This window comes from Cavia porcellus, unplaced genomic scaffold (genome assembly GCF_034190915.1).
Source record: "Cavia porcellus strain 051 isolate PalLab524CR breed Dunkin Hartley unplaced genomic scaffold, mCavPor4.1 scaffold_2, whole genome shotgun sequence".
NCBI lineage: Eukaryota > Metazoa > Chordata > Mammalia > Rodentia > Caviidae > Cavia > Cavia porcellus.
This window is the reverse complement of record NW_026947485.1, coordinates 20,571,053-20,597,927: the sequence shown is the minus strand read 5'-3', so window position 1 is coordinate 20,597,927 and position 26,875 is coordinate 20,571,053. Positions and strand designations below refer to the sequence as shown.

At 41.0% G+C, this 26,875-nt stretch overlaps 1 long non-coding RNA gene across 1 annotated transcript; it reads right to left on the bottom strand.

The window, feature by feature from the left end:
- Nucleotides 1-26,875, bottom strand: LOC106027700 (uncharacterized). Its single transcript, XR_001201281.3, has 3 exons — nt 26,590-26,875; nt 19,932-19,998; nt 1-414 (listed from the first exon to the last, which is right to left on the bottom strand). It is a non-coding gene; the product is annotated as an uncharacterized LOC106027700 (long non-coding RNA).

The following is a 26,875-nucleotide window of genomic DNA, read 5'->3' as shown; positions in this document are numbered from 1 at the left end:
ATAGTTTATTCACTTTAGTAGGCAAGAATGTTTTGAGAGATGTAATTTAAGTTCCCTCATGTTGTAGGTCCTAAAGCACCATCACATACTCAGAGCAAACAAGGCCAGCATTTCCAGGACATGCTACTGAGTCGCATCCTCTGCCCTTTGATGGATAGATTTCTTTTCCTTTTTCTAACTACCCTTCTGTTTTGAAGTGCCTGAGAGATTATGAAGATAGCGGGATAGAAAGCAGAGGATGAGGACGATGTCGATGGGAGTTTTAGTTCCCTTTTAGTTCTCAAAAGAGAAATATAGATGATAGACAGACAGACAGATAGGAAGTGATTTTATCACAGATTCTGCTTTTGGCATTGCTAGAACAAGGCACGTGCTTCCGCTGTTCCTATGTGCTTGCTCCATTCACTCTGACATCTGCAAAAAAAAGAAATTATTAGGAAATAGCTTTTGGCATTGTTTTTGAGAAGTGTCTCCCCCCGCCCGCCCCCCCCCCCCCCGGCGCCTTTTTCTAGTCTCAGGACATTGGGCAACTTTTCTGAGCCTGGGATCCCAGATGTAGCAGTGGCCCTGATTGACATCTGGGCCTGTCCTGGCCATTCTTACTGACCTGACCCCTGTGGTTACTTCTCAATAATGCTGAATCACTAAAAAAAAAGCAGGGAAAAGATCAAATCCCAGACATCTACGCATCTGTTCAACAAACATTTACTGATGGTTTTGTGATATTTCCAGTATAAACATAATGATTCTGTATTCAGTGAACAGTGAATTTATTACATCTAATGTACTGACACCCCTTAGCTCCCCCTATAGGGGGGGTTGGATTAAAGTAGAGAAGAAAGGAAGAAAAACTCACATACATTCAGTTGCATCGCAGAGAATAAAATCTGTAAGAGTCTGTTCTTCTTGCCACACAGTGAAAAGGTTAAAAGACCAACTGAGTTAACTAATCATATTTGTGCAGCTGCCTGGTCCTACGCACAACAGAAACCTCATCTTTGCTGTTTTGTGGAAGAGGTGATAGCCAATAGTTTCTGTTTTTTTGTTTTTAATCTCATCTCTGTTCATTACGCTTTCTATTTTCCTATTCCCTAAACAGCTAGGTACTATTAGCCTCAGCAAAGGCTCTTATTGATGAAGTTTAATATCCAGCTTGGGTTTAATTTTCATTTAGGCCACTGCATTCATTCACTCAATAAACATATCAAGCAGCGTGTTCTATCCCATCCCGTTCCATTCCATTCATAATTTTTTCCTCCAATATAAAGTCATGGTTTCTCCCCCTTGTTAGTCACCCTGAAACAGAGTAGACCAAAATACATATTCACAAGTCATTAGAAAAAACAAAAAATCAGAAAATAAGTGCCAGTAATGAACATCAAATATATCCAGCTGGAGATCTATGAATAAAATGACATTGGAAAACAGTGAAAGAATACAACATGATATGGTCTGAAAAAGTATGAAGACTTTATTTGGGGGAATAGAAAGAGAAAAGGGAAAAAATATAATCATCGATTGTTGTATATTTAGAAGAGGCAGTCAGATGCTGTGATTTAAGACTAACAAGCTAGATAAATAAAAAGTTAAGTCAGAATGAAATTGCAAGAGGAACTCTTCATGATTGCCAGTTAGACCAAGTGTTTTTGGATACTAGAATCACAATCTAAACAATTAATAAATTGGACTCATCAAAATTAAAACATTAGTTTACGGATATGTCCTATTAGAAAAATAAAATGACAAACCACAAAAAGAAAATATTTACAGATAACAAGTCTAAAGGACACTTATTTGGTATAAAAATGTTCAAAATACAACAATTTCTCACCAAAACACTCAATCAAAATGTATCAAAGGACCTTAACAGACACTCTGTAAGAGGTAGAGACAGCAAATATACTTATGAAAAAATGTTTGACATCTCTGGTTATTAGGAAATTCAAACTGAAAGCAAGAGCTAAGCAAGGGAACTCTCAGTTATTGCTGATGGGGGCCCCAAATTGTACACTACTTAGATTCTTAAAACACTAAACATGTGCTTACCACATCACCTAGCAAGCCACATCAAGGTATTTGCTCTAGAGAAGTAAAAACTTATGTTCACATAAGCACTTCTTTACATTAACAGTTCAGAATTAATAGAAACACTCCACATGTTCTTCGGTGAGGACACAGACAGAAAAATTGTGTGGTATATCTATACAATGAAATATTTTTAAAGGAACAAACTAATATTTCCCTATCTTGAAACTGAAGTCAGGATTCTTGCACCATGCTCTATCCCCAAAGCTTCTTTATTTTTAATTTTGCAACAAGGTCTCTTTAAGTCACTACTTTGTCCAAGCAAAGCTTGAGTTTGTATCCTTTTGCCTCAGCCTTCCAGATTGCTGGGACTCTGAGTGCATCACCATGCCTGGTTAGGAATGAATGGTTGATACATCCCAAAACATGAACAAAGTATAAATGAATTATAGGAAATGAAGGAAGTCTGTTTTGAAAGTTTATGAACTGTGTGATTACATTTATTTGGCATTCTGTAGAAAAACAAACTGCAGTACATAGTACATAGAGCAGAGACAGTTGTCAGATTCAATGGTGATCAGGGATTACAAGCTCAAGAAAAAAGTTACTACCATAAAAGGGCAACTTGAGAAAATATTTTGAGGTGATACATCTGTCCTGTACATGAATGATGGTGATGACTACACATACAAACATGTGTATTAAAACTAACAGAACTATACCCAAAAACAGTTAATTCGGCTGCAGGTAAGCTTAAAATATTTTAGTGATTTTTTTCTTAGATTTAAAAAAAAACCATAAATACACAAAATTAATTCCATTGCATAAACCTAGATTAAATACTGTTGTTTATGCTTTGAAAAAGAAAAAAATAAAAAGAATTTTAGTAAAATTTTGAATACGGACTTGATTCTAGATCAAGTTCTGAGATACGCGCTTTTGTTGTAAAATATTGTCATTCTTAGGAGCTACATGCAGAGATATTTAAGTGTGAATTTCACAATACCAGTCACTTACCTTCAAATGGCATGACAAAAATAGAAACATTTAAATATATAAATATAGGTATGGGGAAGAAGACTCATCTTACAATTTTTCTAAATTCTCATCTTTGAACAATTTCACTAGATGTTATGGCTTTTATCTAAATCCCCCCGACCCCCAGAGCCTCATGTGCTCACTCGTAAGTGGGGCTGTGAGGAGTGACTGGGTCCTGAGTGGTTGATTCTGGGTCATGGTGTGTGACACTGGATTAGCACCCTGACGGGGTTATAACTGAGTGTGACGTTGGAAGATGAAGCCTGGGAAGGGGTGGGGCACTGTGGGTAGAGCCCAGAGGGTATACATCCCTCTTCCACCCTTGATGGCTTGTTACTTCCTGTCTGCTGTGCCATGGACTGTCTCTCCTCTGTATGCCTCTCTCACTTGGAGGTACCAACTATGAACTGAACTTCTACAAACAAAATAAACCTCTCCTTTAACTTGTGAGTATTGGGTATTTTGTCCCATAAATAAGAAAAATGATACAGGTATTAGTCAAAGCCGAGTTCATTTTGAAGTACACAAAAGACAAAGATAATCATAAATTTCTGCTTTTGTTAATCTTCTGCACCTACTTCTCTTAGTTTATTTTCACGAGGTTAACCTACTCTTTATACTCACAATAGTATGTAATCAAATATTTAGGGCATTCATACGATTCCTAACTACTGTTTTTAGGGAAGGATGCATCCCATCAACTGGAGCGTGAGGTAGATATGCATCCAGGAGTCACTGATTCAGGAATAACACCAGACAGAGTCAAGCCAGTTGGAGGAAGTGATCCCTATGGAAGTATACAGGAAAGTCCAGTATATCTGGGCATAGTGAGGGACTCACTATCAAATAAGAGAGTTGAATTTTAACAGGAATAGGCAAGAAAAATAAGATGATAATTAGCTTCAGAGACAATAAAATGTATCAGTGGAAAAATAATTATACTTTATGGATCAAGTATCTGCTTTTATTAAACTACTAAAGTAATTTTTACATTGTCTCAACAAGCTAAATACAGAAACATAAACAAAATAATAAAATAACATATAAAAGGTCAGAGCAAAGGATGTGTGCCTGTACCTGGAGAGGAGTGGAGAAAAGACACCAAAAAGAAGTGAATTTTATCTTCCCTAGTATAGTCAATAGGCAATACCTAACACTGAAAAGTCAGAAGTAACCAGCGAGATATAATGGTATATACCTGCAGTCCCGAGCTCTGGGAGACTGAGGCAGAAGGATCGTAAATTTGAGCCATGCCTGGGCAACTCAGTGACCTAGTGAGATCTTGTTTTAAAAAATGGTTTTACAGCCAGGCTTCATGGTGCACTCCTATAACCCCAGCACTTGGAAGGCTGAGGCAGGCAGATTGTGACAAGTTCGAGACCAGCCTGGGCTACAAAGTGAGCCCAAGGCCAGCCTGAACCACATAATGAGACCTAGTCTCAAAAAGACAAAAACAAAATGTTTTTACAGGACAATGTGTTGGAATGTGTGTAAATGTAACTCAATGTAAAGGCCCTGGGATCAATCCCCGGTTCTTCCCAATCCCCAAACTGTAGTAATGTAGCAAATAAGAATTTCTATGAGCTGTGGAAATTAACAACAAAAGATACAGAGCGACATTTATTGAGGAACTGGATTGGTCATACCAAATCATTTGACTCTTTTATATATATTTTAGTTAAAATAAAAGCTAAATTTTAAAAATGATCTTTTGATGGTATAATTTCTCTTTTTTAAAAAGATACCTGTAGAGATTACAGTGATGATTTTAATTCATTACTGTCTACTGTGTCCAGAAATTTCTCTCATTAAAGAGTTAGGATTTCGTCTACCTTCCATCCTTGTAAATTGGCCACATGACTGACTTTAGCCAATGAAAGGACCCCTGGTGTTACAACAGCATTTGAAAAGTGCTTGTGTGATTGGTCCTGCTGTCTGTCGCACTTGTACGTAGCATCAGCACATGCTTGGGTCTGCCTGCTGTGGTCAAGACATGCAAGAAACAGAGCAAGTCTACCTGGTCCTTGGAGAGAACGTCAGCCCCAGAAATGTGAGTGAACCCAACCAATCTCAGCTTAAACTGATTCACCACAGATTAAAACTAAGAGGACACATTTGATGTATTTGAGGTATTTACATTGTCTCTGCTGGTCATATTCATTCTAGGAATCCCGTATCTTTCAAGCTGACTTGACTTTTGTGGTTGAGTAGTTAAATGAAAGCCCAAATAAAACAGTTTGAGGAGGAAGGAAATGGTCCCCGTTAACCCAGGCATCACACTTTCAGCAAACACCAATATTTTCGTGCTACCTGGGTCTTGTGGGCCTGTGCAAGATCTTGTATTTCATTCAGATTTTCATCCTGAGATATGTTTGTACCACCATCGGTACTGCCACCTTTCTGTGCAGCTAGTTTATTTTTTTTAAAAAGGCAGAATCTCCTTGGATTTCACAGAACTGAAACACAGTCTAACTGAATTGCAACTTTAAAACAATTCCAATGTTTTCTTACTCATAGTGCCTAACTTGCAAGACGGTTGTAGAGGTCATGTTTTGTGAGAAGTGCTTAAAGTGCTTGGCATGCACTGAATATACAGGCGATGTTAGTTGCTCTTCTTATTGAGGGATGAGGAAAAGCACCTGAGCCAAGTGAGACGGGTCTCGATTCACTAATGGTATCAGCTGTTCCAGTCTGAGGGAGAAAGAGAATGCTGTGGATCCCACTCACCTACTGCACACCCCTGCCAGCATCCACTGAAACTCTGCCCCCTGGTTCTGCCACTGGAGGCGGAGAAAGACAACTGTAATCGTGGCAACCACCGATATCTATTGAGCTCCTTCTATCTGCCAGGTACTAGCTCAAGGGCTTTACTGCATTAAATCAGTTAATGTTTAGAATAGTTTTACACATGTGACATCGTTTCTCAATGAAATCGCCTCTTGCAGATGAAGAACAGAGGTGAACAACTTTACTAATGTACCTGAAGTCAGGGGCATATACTGGTGCCTAGAACAACAGTACCACCTCTCCTGGTGACCAGAGTTTCAATTCTACCCTAGATCCCTAGGAGCTAATGAATGGAGTGTGGAGAGAAAATTCTCTAATTCTTTCTCTAATTTTTTAAAAATAAACTAGCTGGGCAGAGAGGAGGCCCATTTGCCTCTTTCCTACAGGATTTCATAACAGTTCCCACAATTGGCCACTCAGGTCCAGATCCTGGATATCTATCTCCTTGGGTTCCCCATGATCATGGCTGCTGGATCAACATCTTGACCAATGGACAGTTCTGACAACATTATCTGTCTGCACTTTACCAGAGTTTAGCTCTATGGAGCCAGACATAGTGGTGCATGCCTGTAATCCCAGAATTTGGGAGGCTGAGGCAGGAGTATCCTTGCAAGTTCAAGACCAGCCTGGGCTACAAAGTGAATCCAAGGTCAGCATATGAACTGCATTGTGAGACCCTGTCTCAAAAAGACCACAAACAAAACCCAGAGTTCAGCTTTGTGAATCAGTTGGGAAGCATGACTGGAAAGCCTCAAGGTAAGTAGACACTCAGTATGCATAGTGATTAAAAATATAGATTAAGATCAGACATAGATCAAATTCCCAGATCTACATTTCAAAAGCCCTGGCCAAAGTATAAACCTCTTGGTCTCAGAGTTTTATCTGCACAGTGAGGGTAAGAAGATCATCTGCTGGTAAGGTTATAAATATGAGGGTGGTGAGGGTCATAACACACATAAAGTGCTCATCACCAGCCTGAAATAGCCAGTGAATTCCTAATTTCCTCATTAAACTCCCATTTCCCTTTAGGATCTTGCTACAATGATTTTTCTCTTCTATATAACTTCATTTTAACTGTCTTCTGTGACAGTGGTTTTAATGTGACAAATTCTCTCAATTTGGCCCTTTTCAAAATTAAACAGGTTTGAAGTATCTTAAAATTACTTATAGCAATATGAAAATATTAGTGTTTGGGCAATTAAGTATGAAAATATTTATTTATATCACATGTGCTCTAATTAGGCTCTCAGACAAGAGAAAGAGAGTTGGGTAATGTGCTGTTGTAGGAGTGCAGAGGGGAGGGCGGCAGGGAAAGGAGGGGGGAACCCCTGAACTCAGTTTACCTTGCACAGATGGGTTCAACTAGTCGTGCAAAGGCCTCAGAGACCTCAGCATCAAGAGCTCAAGCATCCCTGCAGTCCACAACACTCTGGCTGTCCTGTCCGTCCTTCCCGCGGTGCAGCCTCGTCTTTGGCCCTGTTTCCTTTGCTCTCCTGGGCTTCTGCTCATTCATAGTTTCCCTCCTCTCCGCTCCCATGGCCATCATCACGTGACTCTGACTTCCGCCGACCTTAGCTTTCTCTCTCACTGCTAGCTGATACCTGTCTTATTTTCATAGTTCAGACAGTTGACAGAAAGGTGCCAAATGACCCAGCTCCTCCTTTCATACCATGGCAGGTTATGCCAATCATAGGTCACTAGGCTGCCCAACACTCAGACTGCATTTGGTTAGTTTCCCGCCTTGGCCCCATTAGGGGTGTTGCAAGAGATAGTGTCAAATAATTCAGTCTACGAGTGTGCCACCAACATGAGACAGCAAAGGCCCTCTATGGTCATGTGCATATGGCGGGCACTGTGCCCGCATGAATGGAAGGCTTGCAGGCTTGGTCAAGGTTTAGCAGCGTAGGTCATATCGGAATACACACACTCTCACCCTTTGTCAAGATTATCTTTAATGAATAAAAAATTACTTTGCTTCTATTAAAAACACTGAACATCCACTCTGACAGAATTCTTGACTTACAATGTTAATAATATCCTCATATTTGTAGAGTTTGACAATTACCAAAATTAAGTTCAATGGCATATGAAAAAAAAATAACAATGGTTTGAACACAAAATGAAAGAAGTATGGATTCTGTAGTCCCGGGCTGATTTAGCAGTTCCAGGACCTCATCTCTGCTCTGCCTTCTGTGATCTCTTATTCCCTTCTGGAGGGAGGAGTCTCATCCTCAACCTCCCCAAACGGCATCTGCCGGCCATTTCTGCAGCTCGCTTGCCAGAACCTCGTCACGCTTCTGCACAAGGCTACCAGGGAGACTGAAATGTATGATCCTTTGCTGAGGGGACAGATTCTCAAAATTAATTTAGGATCTTATAACTGAAAAAGGAAGAAAAATGCATTTGGGTGAGCAATTAGTGTCCTCCGCCACGGGCCGTGTTTGTGGATACTTGAGTCCCTGTGTGTGCATTTCCTCTCCAGGGCAGGCAGCCCGCACGGTCCCCAGTTAGGTGCATCTGACTCCCTGTCCAGGCTGTCTTGGGTTGTACAGTCCTTTCCATCAGGTCTTCAGAGCCTGGTAGCACACAAACAAAGAAAATCCTTCCTCCAAGACACTTGATGCACTCTGGCAAGAAAAGACTCAGTGCTGAGTGTAATAAAAGCTCCCACACAGAAAAGGGAATAATGGCAAGCCTGCAAAAGCATTTGCAAATCCAGCCCAGCAGAGCTGAAAAGATGCCCAGCCCTGGTACGGGGGTAAGTTCCCTTGTTGACCCCTAAATCCTCTGGCTCTACTTTCTAGAAAAACACTCTCATTCATTTGTTGTGCCCTGGCCTTTCTGCTGGGAGGTCTCTCCATGTGTGCTGAACCGAGTCCCGGAAGGTGTGTTGGGGGATCGGGGTCATTACAGCTTTCACAGCCACTGCCACCTGGAATCCAAGGTTCACCAAAGGGCTTGCACTGTCACAGGGCTGGAGACCAAATCTGCTGTCTCTTGCAAATTTCATTCCTCAGATCTTAGTATTTCTAATTATTTGTTCCCAATTAGTTCTATATACAAATAACCAAGATGCTGTCTCTGTTTACATTTCCAGCCTGGTAACTTTCATTTTTTATTTACTGTCTTGCCTTCTTTACCTGTTGCCCACACTCTCAAATGGGTAGACACCATTTCAAAAAGACAGACTGAAATGAAAAAATGAGAAACCTAATCTTATATTTTCAGTCTAGTTCCTGCAATCTGTATGAAGCCTTGATAAGAAGCTTGGGCCCACACACTTCTCCCCACCTGACGAGGATCTTACACCCATCACTTACAACGCCTCTAGCTGAAGCTATAGGAAAGGCGATTTCCTCAGCTCCAGCACCTGAAATACAGGACTTACTGCCAGTTTATTCTAGGGGCTGCTGACAGAAAGAACCTGAGAAAAGAGCCATTTCCTGTCTCTGCTTGAACTCTGACTTCCTGGAGTCTGAGCTCACCTTCTATTCCTATAGGATGTTGCTGAAAATGTCAAGAAATATCCAGCACACACCAACATTCTGACGTTTCCTACCACTTCTATGAGTGCTTCAGCTCCAATCCATGTGTGATTTTTCTTCCAAAGGACAGTGGATGACGAGACTTCCTGATATCTACCTATCCCGTGATGAGACTATTTGAATACTCCCTCTGCAAGCCCGTCTCCACCGCTAGCCAGGGCATGGTTTGTTATGTCACTGCAGTCTGCCTCCAGGTGCCAAATTCTGCATTCATTAGGGTTCAGTCTGGCAGTGCATAAACAAAAGATTCCAATAAACATAGTCTTAAAACAAGAGAGTGGTTTACTTTTCTTTCACATTAAAAAAAAAACCCTTCTAAAAACAAATATGCAAGGGATCCCATTGGAACAAAGATCAGGCATACTGCAAAAATGCTAAAGATAGTATCTCTCTTCAGAACAAGGGCTGGCCTTTTATTTGCCCATTATAAAATATTTTGTTTAACTTTGAGGTTTGTCTCCCATAATGCAATCTTCATCCTTATTCTCTGGTCCTCTCCTGGCACCCTCAGGGAATGGGACTTTAAGAAACCAACACACATGCTGACCCGCAGCTACACTCCTTCCTGTGGACAATGCAGCTTTCTCTTTCTGGTCCAGGTGTTACCTGGCTTCTTCCAGCATCCATGAAGCTGGTACGGGTTAACTTCAGAGTTTCGTGTAGATTACTAGGACAAAATCTCAGGCCTTTCACCATTCTTGATAGATAAAACAGACAGTAAATATTAGTTCTGTTTCCAGAAAAGTGTACTCAAAGTCACCAAAATCACCTAAAATCTCATAAGTCAAAAAACCCCTTTTCACCCTCATCTGCCATCTACCATCACTCTGTGGGACCAGAAATAGTTTGGGTAAAAGACAGAAAGTGACTTTCTTAGAAACAAGGAGGTAAATATGGTCCCCAAAGTGCAATTCATAGAGACACTGAAACTCAGGGGTTCAGCCTCTCTGTGCCTGAGCCAGAGACTGATTGCCTTCTCAAGTACCATGTCTCAGATTTCCTCCTGAGGAACATGAACCAATCACAGGAGGACAAACACTGCATGACAGTGTTTACACCTGAGGTTTCTCAGACAGTCACACTCCTGGAAGCAGAGAGCAGGATGGTCGTTGCTGGGGTTGGACATCAGGGGAAATGGAGTTTCGATTCAATGGGATAAAAGTTTCAGATCTTGAAAATGAACAAGTCAACAAGATCTGCCCACAGTTAGCAGGCTCAGATTACACATTTAAAATGTTTTAAGGAAATAGATCTACATGTTTTTACCTTAGAAAAATGTAAACACACACGCATTCTGGCAGCCACACCGAATCTTGGGCCTACCTTTAAGATAAGGTCCATTACCCTTTCAGCCTTCAGGTTGATTTTTCTCCCTTCCATAATTGTCCTTTCTCATCTTCCAACCCCACCATACTTGTCCTCAAAAATCTGTGTTTTGAAACAACTCAGAAACATTCCCACCAGCATGAAACAGCTGCTAACATCTTAACACCATCCGCCTAGCACTGTTTAAATCCTTAAAGTTCCTACCAAAGAAATTAATATTAAGAGCAGACTCTCAAGGATTCGAACCAGAATTTATGGTTTACTTGCAATGTTTAGGGGAATATTGCTTTTTGGGAGGGATACTGATCTTTATGACACATAAAACTTGGACTCTCAAATAGTTACCATGTTTATCTCTCAAATCTATATGGCCCAGCATATCTGTATTGTAGGAAATAGAATTCATCTTGAAAAATTCTATCCCTTTGTTAATTCCAGAAGCAGCGATGACCTTAGCTGTCCATTTCAAACTGGCAGCAAGTTCTGAGGCTAAAGGTCTTGCCCGCTCGAGCGGAGCCAGGGCACGATGGGAGGACACATCAGCCACATGGCACAGGCAAAGTCAAGCGAAGACAAATCTCAGAGCCTGGGTCTGCCTGGGAGCCACTGGCGTCTCCGTCCAAGTCCAAGCGCTGAACAGACAAGCCTTTGTGTGCACTTGTGATAGATCCCTTTGAAGTTCTGGCATCCCGACTGGCAACTTTTCCTATCTGGCCATCTCAGAGCAGCGGTGATTGGGAAACAGGGATGGGAAGGACGAACAAAAGTGGGCGGCCTGCGCCTGGCCCCGAGCCCACTGGGTAAACATGCCAGCTCCCTCTCACACAGATTACTTTTCAAAAATGAACAGGGAGTGTCCGACTTCGTTTGGAATAAAGATGAGGAAATGACTCTCAGCTGTCCACACAAAACAAAACAAAACAACCAACCACTGCAGAGCCAAAGGGACTTCCATCCAAGGCAGGGATTTCTCTCCAGAGTACACGTTCCCCTTCAAGAATGTTTACACGGCTGGTATCTCCAGCACACTGGGGCCGGGGACATTTTAATGAGACTCATAGTCTTTACTTTCTACAAAAACACACAGTCGCAGACTCTCCTTCTGGACAAAGCAGCTTTGCTTTACGAATGCTTTCTTAATCTAATTATATAGATGGGGTTGTGTGGCTTTTTGCTTTGAATTTAGCATTGAGTTTGAGACTCTAAGGTCCAATTTTAATTTCATATCTAACTTCTTGTGTGGCCCTTCACAAGCAATATTTTCCTTTTTTTTCTGAACTATTAATTGGATTATGGTAGTTGCATTTAGAAAGATGAAAGGGGGTTATACTTAATTGTGTTTTTTTCCTTTCTGTGATGCTGGGGATCAAACTCTTACGCATATAAGGCAAGAGCTCTACCACTAACTTACATCCCCAGCACTATATTTAGTTTTAAAGACACAGAATTAATTTCAAGATAACAAAGTACTTACCAAGCATCTATTCTCAACTTATCAGTAGGGTAAAGGGAAGAGAAAAAAATATGAAAGAAGAAAAATATAGGGACTTTCCAGTGAAGAAACTTGCAAGAGAATAACCATTGAAGTACATAATTGGATAATAATAGCAATAAATGTAGTAAAAATTCAAATATATATGTGATCATTAGTGATGATATTTTGCATAGGTTTTATAAAACAAAGAGAACTTAAGTTTAACATTTAAAACAACAAGAAAGACTGTATTAACTTGTAAAGAGGAGAAGGAGGTAGTTTTCTTTCTAAAGTAATTATATATTTCAGATAGAAAATAAGCACAAAACATCTTTATCATGGTTAACATCAAGGTTAACCAACATGTGATCTGATCTCCCTAGTAATTTAGGGCCTTATTAAATTAGAACAAATGCTAAGAAAGAGATAATTTGCTGAATTATTAAGCAGATTATATTAAGATTACCACATGATAAGTGACTTTTGAGGATACTGAGCTATTACGCCTGGTCCCCGCACTCCTAACTATGTGCAGCAACATTTTTACCAGGTACTCTTTCTTCAGATTTGCCTTTTCTAAGAGCCGCATTGGCTGACGTACAGCGTATCTCTTCTGAATCCTTAGCTGAATTCTGATCTGCATACAGGTAAGGGGGAGAAATCACACAAATCGGGGCAAAGAACCCCCTGAAGGATCAGTCCTAAGACATCCCAAGGGGACTGCACCAGATGGGGTCCAGCCCTGAATGTGGAAACACTTCATAGCAATCCAGTCAATCAGCAGGAAAAGGCTTAGGAGTGGGGAGAAACAAGTTCTAACCCCACTAACCAACCTTAAAACCCACAAGGATGAAATCACTTCTCCTCATCTTTAAATAGGGTTGCTTTTGAGCACTATCTGGTCCCTCACTAAGCTTTCATCCACTGTTCTTTGTTACACAATTGAAAATTGAATAGAGATTGTGACTTTGCCCAGATTTCAGCATCTGATTCCCCAATTATACGAAAGCCAAGGAGGATGCAAGCAAACCCGCCACAGGAGGGGAATGAGCCATCACTCTGTGGCGGGTTCTCTTCTGTTTAGCTTCCCCTCCATCTCACCCTGAAGCAGAGGAATCTAACTCTCTGGATAGTTATAAAGCCTAATGTCCCCATGAGTTTTTTAAGGGCTTAGGGAACTCCAGGGGGCAACAGTGGAAACTGTTTACTTCCTTATTACAAGCAGACAGTGTACCCATTGTTCAGCAGAATTACTGCATCACTTATGCAATCATCAACACAGCACAATTAAGGCGTTAGCCTCCCTCCCGAAGATCATGCTATTCTTCTCACCCATGACATTTCCTCACAGCTGAATCCTGTGTTCATGAAACTCTGAATGTAATGCATTTACCAACACTGTTATTAGAATCAGTTACTTTTCTAAGATTGATCTCATCAGTCTTTTTTCTGAAAAGATATTTTTATTCGTTTTTTTCTTTCTGAATTGGAAGACCTCTTGCTAATTTTGGAAAATAGAAGATCAAAGTGATGATCTCACTCAAGATTTCCTAGCTATTGTCATAGAAATCTTATGCTCCTCAGAAAAATCCTCACGATACAGCCGATGCTAAATTGCTAAGACTTGGCATCTTGAGCAAGCGTGGAAGGACACGAGATCTTATGGCCACATGGCTTGTGTCTTTGATTTCTGCATCCAGCTGCTATAACTGGAGAGTTATAGCATCTCTCTATTTTGGGAGATCACCTGGGAGGCAGGTGTCTGCAAGACTTCAGGGACTGCCTGGAATATCTAATGTTTTACCCTCTCTCCAAGGACCTACACAGATGAAATCACACCTTAGGATGGAATCAGATTCCTCCTTGTTGATATGTAATTCATGGTTATCTTTAATGTTGAAATGTCAATCGAATGACTCTACTATCATCATCCTCTGAGGAAAATTACAGCGTTCTGGACGCTTCCTGGATTTAGGCACTGGCCAGAAAAATGTCAAATACTTGAGGAGGAGGATGGATAAAGATACCACTCCTCTCTAGCTTTTTATTCCATTTGTATTGATTGCCTTCCACTTTGAGAGGCAACCGAGAGAAGAAATAATCAATTCTGTCCACTCCGACCGTCGCTCTCACCTGGTCACTGGTTTGCAGTGCTGGGACGCTGCCTGCCCGCCTAGCTGATGGGGCTCACCCTGCAGAGACAGCAGCAGCTCAGCGTGGCCCCCTGTCGGGTCTAGAATGCAATTGTTTCCTTCTACTACACTGAAATAAGATTCAATGAAAACTCACTATTTTAAAACAGCATTATCATATGATGGCATTTTCAAAGTCACGTTTTTGCCACTAGCCAACATAGATAGATCCACAGATTTCATTATATATATTTATAATGTCTGGAAAAAGTTTTGTTTGATGTTAGTAGTGGTGGAACTCAAGGTGGTAGGTTTTGGGTACATTTTTTAAGTAATCATTTATCTATTTATATCTTGCTACTTTTCAGTGTTTCATGAAAAATGCTGTGGATTTTCTTTGATTGTTATCATTTAGGGTTCAATTATTTATTTTTTAATACTTTACTGTGTTCAAATTTCTGTTCAAAATACAGCTTTATTTTTTGAAGAAAAGCCAAAAATTGTTTAAATATGCTTGTAAAGATACTGAAATATTTAAAGACCCTTCAGAAAATGCATCCCCACAGCACTATCTCAGAGCTGCAATACTGAACATTTGTGAGATATTCTCTCTCTCTGTCTCTCTCTCTGTCTCTCTCTGTCTCTCTCTCTGTCTCTCTGTCTCTCTCTCTGTCTCTCTGTCTCTCTCTCTCTCTCTGTCTCTCTCTCTCTCTCTCTCTGCCCTGGCGTAGGCCAGGCTAAATCACATGGTCTAAGGCAGCAATCTACAAATAACTCCAAAAATTATTCGTTACACACAGTGTAGGCCATATCATTTGACTATTTTTTTCCCCTGAAAGTCCCCTCCATGAATAGAGACAAAAGTCTTGGTTCATTAACACTTACTAATTTCTACCTGTCTAATTGCATCTTAACATCCCAACTTCATGCTAAATTAATCTCCCAAGAACCCGAGTAGCTATGTCAGACCGAGAAACAAGGAGGTTGTCAGTGATGACAGATACTGTAACAATAAATAGAAAGGGCCTTGGAGACAAAGCAGATAGAAATCTAGAGAAGGCCAGGAGCAAAATGAGTGGGATAACAGATAGTGTCCTGGAATGCGACCCCTCTTTTCCTAGAAGACACCCTATTACCACTCCCCAGGCAACTCTGAAAAATCCAGGATGCACATGAGCTCAAAGTGTGAAGTGACAGACCTATATAATGTCACTGCATCATTGAGGGAGGCAAGAAATTCTTAGCTTTAGATGTGGGATTCATTCTCACGATTTTTAAGTTTCTGCAGCTTGTCAGAATTCAAACTGAACAAAAATTAGGAAAGTCGGGGTAAAAAGTGATGAAGGAAGATATTAGTGCACATCTCATGTTTTGGTTATGTTAGGGAGCTTTTCAAAAAGAAACAAACACATCTTTTGATTCTGTGTTAACCGAACCACACCTTGAATCGTATTAATATAAACCATCAGTTAATTAAGGCCTGAACTGTAGAGAAGAAGCAGAAGACAGGAAGTGAAGTCAGGTCAGAGATGACACTCAAAACAGGAATCTGTTTTTGGTTGGCCAAAAACAAGAAATAGGGGAAAATTATGGGATGTTATGTGCTCCTTAAAACAACGCTGATCCCCAGTGTGCAGAATCTAAAACAGACGACACAACAGAAGAAGAGAGACTATTACCAGAAGAAAGAGATACAAGGGAGGGTGCGGAGAGGTGACATCATGAAGAGGACATGATGTCATCATTAGTTTATAAAGGTTTCCACTCCATCAAGTGAAACAGAAGGTTATAAAACACAATACATGGTATTGCTAGCTTGTGTGTGGTCATATCAAGTATCTAGAGCGATGTTCACTCAACTCTTTTATTCTGTCTCTGGGAGCACATTTATTTTCTTGGTTAAGAGGGTTTTTGTTTGTTTGTTTGTGCTATCATAATATGTGTGGAAAGTAAAGGAAATTGAGAGTTGTTGTGTGTGAGGTGATAGACATGTCAGATTAGCTTGATGCAACCAGCATTTCACAAGGCATAGATATCACAAAACATGAGGTTGTACACCACAAAAATAAGATTTTGTCACTTATACTCCATAAAAAATTGTAATTGTAATCTAAGTTCTACAAAAGAATACTTTATTGATAAACTTAAAACCAGAACAATTGTTGAACTTTTGGTCCGTTCAATACATCAATGTCCACAGCGTGCACTGCAAAAAGCTTCACAGCATAAAAATGTTGGGCACCTGTGTGCTTTGACCTAGTTCCCAGAAAATTACCCACAGCTCTGGAAATCCTTGTCCAGCCACCCACCTTCTTCAAAAGAGACCCGATGAGGTGAGGATAAAATTTTGCTCTTACAAATGCCCGCCCGATGCAGGGCTGACTCAGTCATCCTGGGCAGGTAGTGGAGGTTCCTCTCTCCATCTGCTCTGCTCCCCAAACAAATGTGGTTTTGTTTCAGTTAGGAAAGCTGCCTCTTTTGTCCCTTGTAAATTCCAGGAACTCTAATTTGGGATCAAATCTCTAAGGAAAAGCCCATCCATTCGTGAAGACGTTTCTGTGTGTTATGTCTCTGCTAAAAAGTGCTAACTGGCTCCATCTTTTTTTGAACATTTTGTTTATCCACCTAATTTTCCTGGTAAAACACGTGTTTACCCAAGTTCAACTAAACAATTACCCAGTAGAACAGTCCAATAAAACGGGAGTTTCGGGGAAAATCCCAAATCCAATGAGACCCTACATTGAGTACATCTTATTTAAAAAGAGGAAAGGAGTTCAGGAGTTCAGTGTTTGAAAAGAGAATTAAATCCTCGTAAAGGAAAGGGACATCGCTAAGTACGGCTATTAAAATGAAGCTTGTTTTATGAGCCATGTGACCATGAGAAGTCCGTGTAAATCACCATAATTAAATGCAGTAAGCATTCACGTATGTAACAACATTTATGGGCTCGTTTCAGCCTGTCTTCCTAGAATTTAATCAGCAATTTATCTTTTAGATGTTCCACGTCCAGACTTGTTGCAGCACAGTGCCCTCTGCTGGCCACATGGAAACACTGCGCTGTAAGGAAGAGCAGGACAGGATGAAAAAGCAGGGTTAGCAAAAACTAAGATGACGGAGTGGAGCAGGGGAAAAAGGAATAAAAAAGAAAAGGACATAAAGAAGCTACGTTGGGACGTACAACCTTCAGGTCCCAGGATTTGATACGCATTGAGTGTGTTTGTCGCATAACTGTAATGGCTTAAACCATGAAATCAGACTTTCGACTGCAAAAAAAAGTTTCAGTGGATCAAAAATAAATTTATTGCCACTGAACGTGCTCTGAACTTACCTGGCCGGTAGTGCTAACTAATACAGATCATTTGCAAAGGCGCACTAAGGGTTACTGAAATATAATAGCATCCCTTCCCTTTCCCTCCCTTCCGTTCCTTTCCCTTAGAATCGCCCCAAAACTAAAATCTTCACATTCTAATGAGTATCCAGAGCCTCCAGAGAACAAGTTTAAAATGCAGATGATCTGAGTTCCGTGTTTAAGAATTTTGATTCACTGACACTGTAGACTTAAGGATCTACATCTAGACGGGTAAATGATTTTCAGATCATGAAGGATCTGGTTATTTATTTTACCCTTGGTATTTGACTTTGCTCACTGGAGCACAAGACCCACTAAGAATCTGGCATCCTGGGTCAGGTGACAAAGCCCAGAGGGTCCCTGAGCCCAGAATGTGTGCAGCAGACTCATAATCATCAGTCACAGTGTCTAGTTATTGCATATTTCCTCTATAGTAGAAACTACATTGTCACTGTCAATTTCCAGCTTCCTTTGACAGTTATGGTTTTGAAAGTGCTTCTGCCTTCTCTCTTTAGCATCAAACTTGACATGAAAGCAGGCTAGCACATGCCTAGTGCAGAGCTGGCCCTCAACTTTTGCTTCCCTCTTGTGTCTCTTGCTATTTTAGGGTAAATGATTAATTACAGATTAATTATCCCCAGATACTCATTAGTCTCAGAGAACTCTCAGTTACTTCTTATAACTCAGCAAAGGTATATTTTTTTAAAAAAAAGAATATCAGAGACATCATTAACTGTTCACTGGTTTTTAGTTTTTGGAGTCTTGTTTATTGAGGGTGTTACTGTTGTTTTCAGGTTTTTTTGAGATAGGGTCTTGCTATATAATTCAGGCTGTCTTCTAACACTATGTAGCTCTGTTTGGCTATGAACTCAGAGTTCTCCTCAGCCTTCATTAACTGCTTCCTAAAGCAATTTTGATTTTCTTTAAAACATTATAAAATATGACTCTATAAAATGACTATTTATGCCCCACTTTAGTCCTCTCTATTTCTCTCTGTCTCTCTCTCTGTGTGTCTCTCTCTGTCTCTCTGTCTCTCTCTCTCTCTCTCTCTCTCTCTCTCTCTCTCTCTCTCTCTCATGCAGCCACATTTCCGGTCAGGTGACTCTGTGTTCTTTCTGTGCTGCGATAAGGAAAGCCAGCAGAGAAACTGGTGAGATTAAAATCAAGTTGAAACCAATTCCTTCATGTCATATCTACACAGAACTTGGTAATTGCTCAATAGACACTGCACAGCTTTTTATAGAAGTGAAATGTTTCATACCCACTTCACCTGCAGGATCATCTGTATCTAATAAAGCTTGCACACTTTAACAAATAAGCAAAGAGCACCTGGCTAGTAGCAGGATGGATTAGAAGCCAGGGGCCATTGCCAAATTGAACTGATAAGCACATACTTAGAAACACACTGCATATTTTCAACTCATACTGGTTTACAGATGAAAGGAATCTTTGTAGACTTGCAACACATGAAAATATAAGGAAAAACAAGGAAAAGAAAGATGGAAGGGAAAAGAGAGAACAAAGAACGGGATGAAGGGGGGGAAGAAAAGAGGAAAAAAGCAAAGAAGGAAATAAAGGAGTTAAATTGGGACATACAATCTTCAACTACTGGGTTTGGGTACATGAATCAAACTAGCATTGGGCAGGTTACACTAAGGTTTGCAAAGATGTGCTCAGAAAGCTTGATTAATCTCTCTCTCTCTCTCTCTCTCCTCCCCCTTCTATAGACACTCATGAAAGAGGACTTCCAGAGCTGCTTCAGAAAGCAGCCAGAATGATGGGACAAGCATGCTCAAAGTGAGGACGAGTGTTTTGAGGGAGATTAATGCCCATGTATAGCTTAGTGTAATGATTTAAACATCAGCCATTCATCATGAGGCGGGTTGACACCTCGAGTGGCTTTCCACACGGGTTCCCGGAGACTTTCCCTAAGACGCAGGGAGCCTGTCCCGTGTGATGGCCAGAGCTGAGCGCCCTGTGAGTGCCTCGCCAGCTTAGCCTCGGGGACAGGCTCCCCCAGCAGCAAGGAATTCAGGGATTTAAGAGGACAAGTAGCTCCAGCGAGTGTAAGTTGTGAAGAGTTCCCCAGAGCATGACCTCAAAAAAGAGGGGTGACCACAGTACCTGGAGACCACTGAGAAGAGCTGCGAGGCCAGAGACCCGAGTCTCCCCTAAGGAAGAAACAACACTGGGGTCCCCTTTGTTTGCATTTCAGAGAAATGAATGTAGTCATTAAAATAATCATTTCTTCATACCCTGGAGCTCTGGGACCTCCTGCACCGATTAACGTCAGCATCTTCTTTTGTAGTTCCTCCAGGATGTCTAGGGGAAAGAAAATCAACAATGCAGGTTTCCACTGATGATAGATGGGAGTGACCTTGCCTTTTCCATTTGAAAGCACACACACAAAAAAAAACACCCAAAATGAAAAAAAAAATTTAACTCTAGAAGTCTGGAAAAATCCAAATTAGCTGAGAGTGACCCTATAGTCAAATAACTGTATTTTCCTAATAGAAAAGAAAAAGAAATTCTGCAGGGAAATCTGCAGGGTGAACAGGCTCCCTTTCTGAGCCTTTTCGGTGCAGATCAAAGCCATGAGCGTACTCAGGCACCAGGAGGACACACACACTCCTCGGTTCTAAGGCCGCCAGTAAGCTGAATCACTGCAGATTAAATAAACATGCTGAGTTGAATCAAAAAGTAAATACAAGCCTCTTTGACATAAGTTTGTATTTACAGAAATCTTGTGACTAAAAGCAACTTAAATTTGGACCAGTAAGAAAAACAAAGCAAGAGAAGTTTCCCAAGTTTACATTAATCATGCACTGTACAGAGACTCAGAGACTCGGAGCCTTACAAATCATGCAGCAGAGTTTTAAAATATCCACTGACTAATCAAGGATGGTTTTCTAAACAAAAAAAGCTATTTTGTAAAGGAAGAGAGTTAAGCTTATTTTTAGATGAAATCTACCTGTTAGTGCCAGCTCTGGTTATTTTGGAATCAAAATACTGTAGTAAAATTAAATGATGTATACCCCTGTATAAAATTCATGTATGATCTGTCCCAGTATTTAAGGGACAATGCAATTTGACTTCTCAATCTTCATCTACTTTTAGTCCCAAAAAATAATACAAAAAAAAAAAATGTCTCAAGGCACAAGATTTCCACTCCATGAATCTACCACTCATGGATTCTCTCTGATGGGAAGACGTCCTTTCTAGGGTGGCCAGATACATCACTGCTCCCTGAAGGTACAAACGTGAGAGATGACACCTTTTCAGAAACCGGCAGTTAAAGCACAGTGTACTAAGTGTTAAAGCAGAGCTAATCATCAATGCTGTGGAAACAGAAACGCATCAAATCCAACCTGAGGATGCAGTTGGAGGTCACAGTGTTCAGAAACGGTTTCTAAACAGAGTATGGTGTGAGCTCCCTCACCGAGACTTGATCTCAGAGAAATTCAGAGTGGAGAGGGTGATTACCAGGCTTGGAGGGGGACAGGGAGGGAGGACGCTGACGGTTTGATCAATGGGTACTGAGTCAAATAGAGTTAAGTTCTTCTCCACTACTGCACGGCGGAGTGGCAGAGGCAGCAGCTGTGTTCTGTGTATCTCAGAAAGCTAGAAAAAGGATTGTGACCGCTTCCATGGTAGGCGGTTTGACACGGTGGATATGTTTACCCTGATTACGCGGTGTATCAAAACATCGCACAATGCCCCACTAATATGTATAATTCGGTGTTTTCAGTTTAAAATTAGTTTAACAAAACAAAGAAAGAACGTTTTCTAGGGGAAAAGTGAGACAAGTTTTTAAAATGACTAGAAGGTAGTGAGCAAAAGAATTGTGGGGCAAGAAAGAGGATGGAAATTCTAATGAGCTGGGGAGACATGGGCAGACAGGTGGGCAAGGCGCGGGCCCTGCAAAGCTCACAGGTCGTTCAGGGGAAGCAGTTAAGGGAGGTAGCAAAATCTAAGACCAGAAAGAGGCCAAGGCCAGGGCGCCTGGTGCGGAGGGAGCCTAGGAGTGTGGGTCTCCCCAGAGGCTGTCAGGGACCACGAAGGCTGGTGGTGGTTGCTGGGATTTTTCTTGGAAGGGAGCAGCTCACTTCAGGGTGTTTCAGAAGAGCATCCCAGCAGGCACACTGGGCAGACAGAACGGGCAGGAGACAGGAGGTAAGAGGATGGTGGTCATAGTCCAGGTAGGAAATGTCAAAAGCAGCAAGCATAGAGAACAAAGAGACGCAAAGAAGATTCATGATCAACAACTTGACAGGCTTTGGGAAGTCAGGGAAGAGAGGATCTTAGCTGCTGTTGGGTGGCAGCATGCGCAGTCCTTAGAAACTCAAAACTTGGAGTCATAAACACTTATTAAAGTGTAATGGGACATTAAGTGATTGAATGTTAGAAGTGACAGGGTCAGATGGGCAGGTGAAAGGGCTGTGAAGATGCCAGGGAGACAATATTGGGAGACAGAGAGAGAGAGACAGAGACAGACAGAGACAGAGACAGAGACAGAGAGAGAGAGAGAGAGAGAGAGACAGAGAGACAGAGAGAGGGAGGGAGGGAGAGAGGGAGGGAGATCCTGCTGCTTGGTGGCTTCAACAAGGGAAACAAAGGTTGTGATCCGTACTTGTACCAGCAGTAAATGCAACAAGCAAGCAACAGATTCTGCAGAATTCCCAGATCTGTGGCTCTGGTGCCACAGCAGTGCCAGACACACGCAGAGCACCACCTTACCCTGTCCTCACAGTTAGGGCAGGCAAGCTGTGCTGCACTGTCCACGTCTTCCTTAGACAGCGACTCCTGTATCAATCACAGAGTGGCCAGTGTCACTCCAGAGTGGCCAGTGGTCCTGGGCACATGTTAAGGACTAGATAAACGCATACACACACTTCCTCACCCCCACACCCCATATACTTTAAATGTTTACTCTGAGGAGGTCCTCTTTGCTTTCTGTTTGAGATAAAGTCTCCTCTGTTTCAAAACTGACTCATTTGACTTTCTCAAAGAATCTATCCAATTTTCCTTTCTGGATTTTGTACGCACCCAACACACTTCAGCCACACTAAGGTAGGCACAAGATGGCACGGCTTTGAGAATAATTGCCAAATGTAGCCACGCTGCAAAAGGATGAACCACAAGAAAAAGTTGGCATTTTTTTCTATCTAAAGAAGGAACAGAATGGACATGGTGGACATGATGGAACAGGAGGACATGATTGGAGTCCAGTGACTTCTCCTCACCAGAAATGTACAGAGATCTTTGAATCACTTAGAGTATATTTCTCAGGAGAGGGCAAGACAGAAGAGGAGAGCAACCTCCTCTGGAAAGCTTGGCACACAACCAGCTGGCAGGGCAAGGGTGCTGCTCAGTCCCCTCCAGCCTGCGCCTCGCATGTTTAATGCCACACTGTCTGGAGGTCTTTCCAGGTCAGCCATAAGCTTGTTCATTCTGTTCTTTTCACTTTGTAAGTGAAAACAACTGCTTTGGAAGGCTGAATCAGAATTCATTTAACTAATTTGTGTTGTGGAGCAAAGCAGAAGACAGTTGTATCTTCAGGGAGAGGAGGAGTCAAGGTGTCACCCCAGCAGCTCAGCTCCCAGCTCTGACTCTGAGGGTCACAGAACAGTGGTGGGGGACTGTTTGCCCTGCTCAAGGCATAAAAGCACTGCTTTCTCTTGGTCTATAAGGCTGGGGGGGCTTTGCTGTACAGAAATAGAGAGTAATAGCTTAGGAAAAAAATGAGAAAAGAACCCATTAAAAGGCAGATGAACCAGACTTACTGGAAAAGCCAAACGATGTGGCCATGGTAAAATTTTAATTTGTAAAGTGTTTTTTACAAGCTTGAGATATTTTGCTAAAAACAAAATAAGAGCAAAGTGTTCCACAAATACATTTTATAAATATATCTACTGCTTTCATTTCCTTGCCACTAATACTTCTCCATGCTTGATTTATGTAATCTACTCTAACTTTAAAAACCGTAAGTACTGCTTAAACCTAACTTCTGAGCACAGTGATCGTCCATGAATCTCTATTTGCTCCTTTCCCTGCAGCACTTGACAAGGAGCCTCCACTATAACTGCACCAGACTGGGGTGCTTGAAATTCTTTCTTAGTTTCCCTGCTTCCCTGTTTCCGGGTATTAATCTCCCCACCTCTGTTTCTCGTCTTTAAATTTTACTTTCCTCAAATGCGACTCTGAGTGACTCAGGGCTCAGCAGATTCCTCTCTGTATAAAGACAGAAAACGGCATCAAAGGGTAAAGGAAAGCTTTATCACAAAAATGCCAGCCAAAAGGATTTCTATGACTATAATAGTATTAGAAAAGGTCAATTTTAATAAAATAGTACTAAAGATAGACACATTGCATATGGAAAAAAATCTTACATGACCGACTGATAAGAAACCTAGACCTCCATGAAGAAAAAAGACAACATTCGCAGAACTAAAGAGATTCACGATAATAGAGACAAAATGCGGGCTACTTCCCCCAGTAACTGAGAGAACGAACACTGGAGTAAACATCAAAGGTGCCTGTGGTCTTTCTGAAGACTGTGAGGTGTGAACTTGACCTAATGGTGTTTACACAACACTGCGCTCCCAATTCAAGATACATATTCTTCCCCAGTGTAATGGAACATTTCCTAAAATGGAAAATATGCTAGGCCGTACAGCAAGACTCAATGAATTTCAAAGGATTGAAATAATATCAAGAGTACTGTCTGGGGGCTGTGGATTTAGCTCAGTGGCATGAGCACCTGCCTTGCAAGCAGGCGGTTGTGAGTTCAATCCCCGATACCGATAAAAAAATAAAATAAAATAAAAAACTACTGTCTGGCTTCAATGGTATTAAGTTAAAATCAGTAACAGAAAAGGTATTAGAAAACTTCCAATTTTGCTAACATTAAGTAATATATTCGAAATAACCACTGGGTCAAATTGGAAAAGATACATTTCATATGCATAATATTGGGCAAAAGAAGCCACACATACAGAAATACACACTGCCTGATTTCAATTAAATGAGATCTCAGAAACATCTCTGATGGAAGAAATCAGAAAAGTGGTCAGCCTGATGGGAGACTGTTACAACGGCCTTTAGGATGGTGGCAGTACTCTAGGTCAGTGATGGCAAACCTTTTAGAGGTGAGCGGACTAACCCACTTAGTTATAACAAAACGCTGACCCTGCAATTAAACTTGAATGTCGCAGTTTTAGTTTTAAGCATAAAAATTACTCAAACATTAGCATCTTTTGTCTGAAGAGGAAAACAGGTAACACACATTCTATGGGTTCACCACCACTATCCTAGATTATAATGTTTGGGATACATAACTGCGTCACTGTAAAACTTCACTTAAAACTTGTATCTTGGTGTTATAATTCAGCATGAATGTTTGCCAACGAGAAGAAACTCGGCTTCTTTTTTAAGTAATTCCATCACTCCTCGCTTTTGCTCACCCACTCCCGCATTTCAGTAATGTCCTCTGTGTCTTTGCTTATCTCTGTTCCTGACTGCTAATTTTAGTAGCCATCATAAACACCTAACTTCCTCGCCATCGGATAAAGGATTCATGATTCCAGTAGTAACGGGTTGAAACCAAATTCTGTTAGAAGAATTAATATTCTGCCTTTCCCCATTTACCCAGCTACACAAGCACTCAACAATACACTTGTCTTGAAATTTCCCCTTTTAAATGTCCAAATCTTATCAGGAATGTCTATTCTTTCCTTTAAATTATCTCTTGCCTACCCCCATTTTTTCAATTTCCACTAGTGTGATAAAGGACCCATTTCCATAGAGACCTCCATCATACATAAACTGCTGCATGGATTATCTTAAAACACTGCTTTTATCACGTTTCCCTTAATTTAAAAAAAATCTTATTTTCTATAAACTGAGAGTAAAATAAAAGTTTGAATAAACTATAGAGAATTTTAGATTCTGACCTCACACCTTGTTTTTCTAGCTTTTCTTTAACAGCATGACTAAATTGGTCTAAGAGGTATCCCTCCTTGACCCGCCTCGCTTTTAATTCCCTTCCTGGCCTGGGCTTGAAATTTCCCTATTAAATCATATCCACCTCTTCAGGGTGTCACATCCCAGGAGGATTTAAGCTTCAAATCACTCACGTATTCTGAGCTGTAATACCAGCTCTGCCCCTAACTAGCGCTGAGACCTTGGCCCCGTTACTGAACTTTGTAATCTCAGCTTTCTCATCTATAATCAACACATAAAAGCATCATTAGATGCTTTCTGCTTGCTATGTACTGTACTGAGCCTAAGGATACAAAAGCAATCTAGGGAACAAAAGCAGAGTTCCATCCCTGCTCTTTGGAAGTTTCCAACCCAACAAAAAGACCCACTTTGCATGCTCAGTGTCAGACTAGAAGGAATATATACAAGGCAAATAACGCACTTTACACACATACGATAATAGCACTATTAATTAGTCACAGTCCAGTTAAATATCCATCTTCTGTGATTCATTCTTACACTTCAATTTCCTACCAGAGAAATCTAGAAAGATATCACCACCCTCCTGGTACCATGAAGTTTATAAAGATCCCAACATTCTCTAAGTTCTCTATTGTCTTAATCATATCTCTATAACTGATCACAGATTGTGTGGAGTTATGTTTATTTGTTACAGTGCCATTATAATAGCAAGAATTCTGTCTCTAAACTAAATCTAAGTGTTTTAAGAGTAAGATGAGAATTGAGATTTCTGTATGGACTGAAGCTCCCAATGCAAGCTACATATCTGTTGATTTAATGAGTCCAACCCAACAAGCCCAGCTCTATGAATCTCTGTGGAGTACTTGAAATGATTCCAGAGTGTTCTCCTCCCACACAGAAAGCAAATCTGGCCAAGAATATTGGGAAGTGGAAATATCATTTCACACTTACCCTCTTTGTGAGTGTCTCCGCCCATTTTCCTCCTCAGCCTGCCAAAACTTTTCAGATCCCTGGGAGTCCAGGACAAGGCTGGTCTTGGCAGCCAACAAGAGAGGGATGAAATGTTGATTAAGAAGAAAAAAAAATTTAAAGGGCCAGCGCCAGAGTTCCCGAAAAAAAAAATTTAAAATTGAAATTCTAAAAGGAGCTTTGATTCTTGGAGTATGTTTATTTCCCCCTCAAGCTTGGGAGATTTTCCAAAGGAAGTTAAAACCAAAATACTTCCCACTAGGAATGG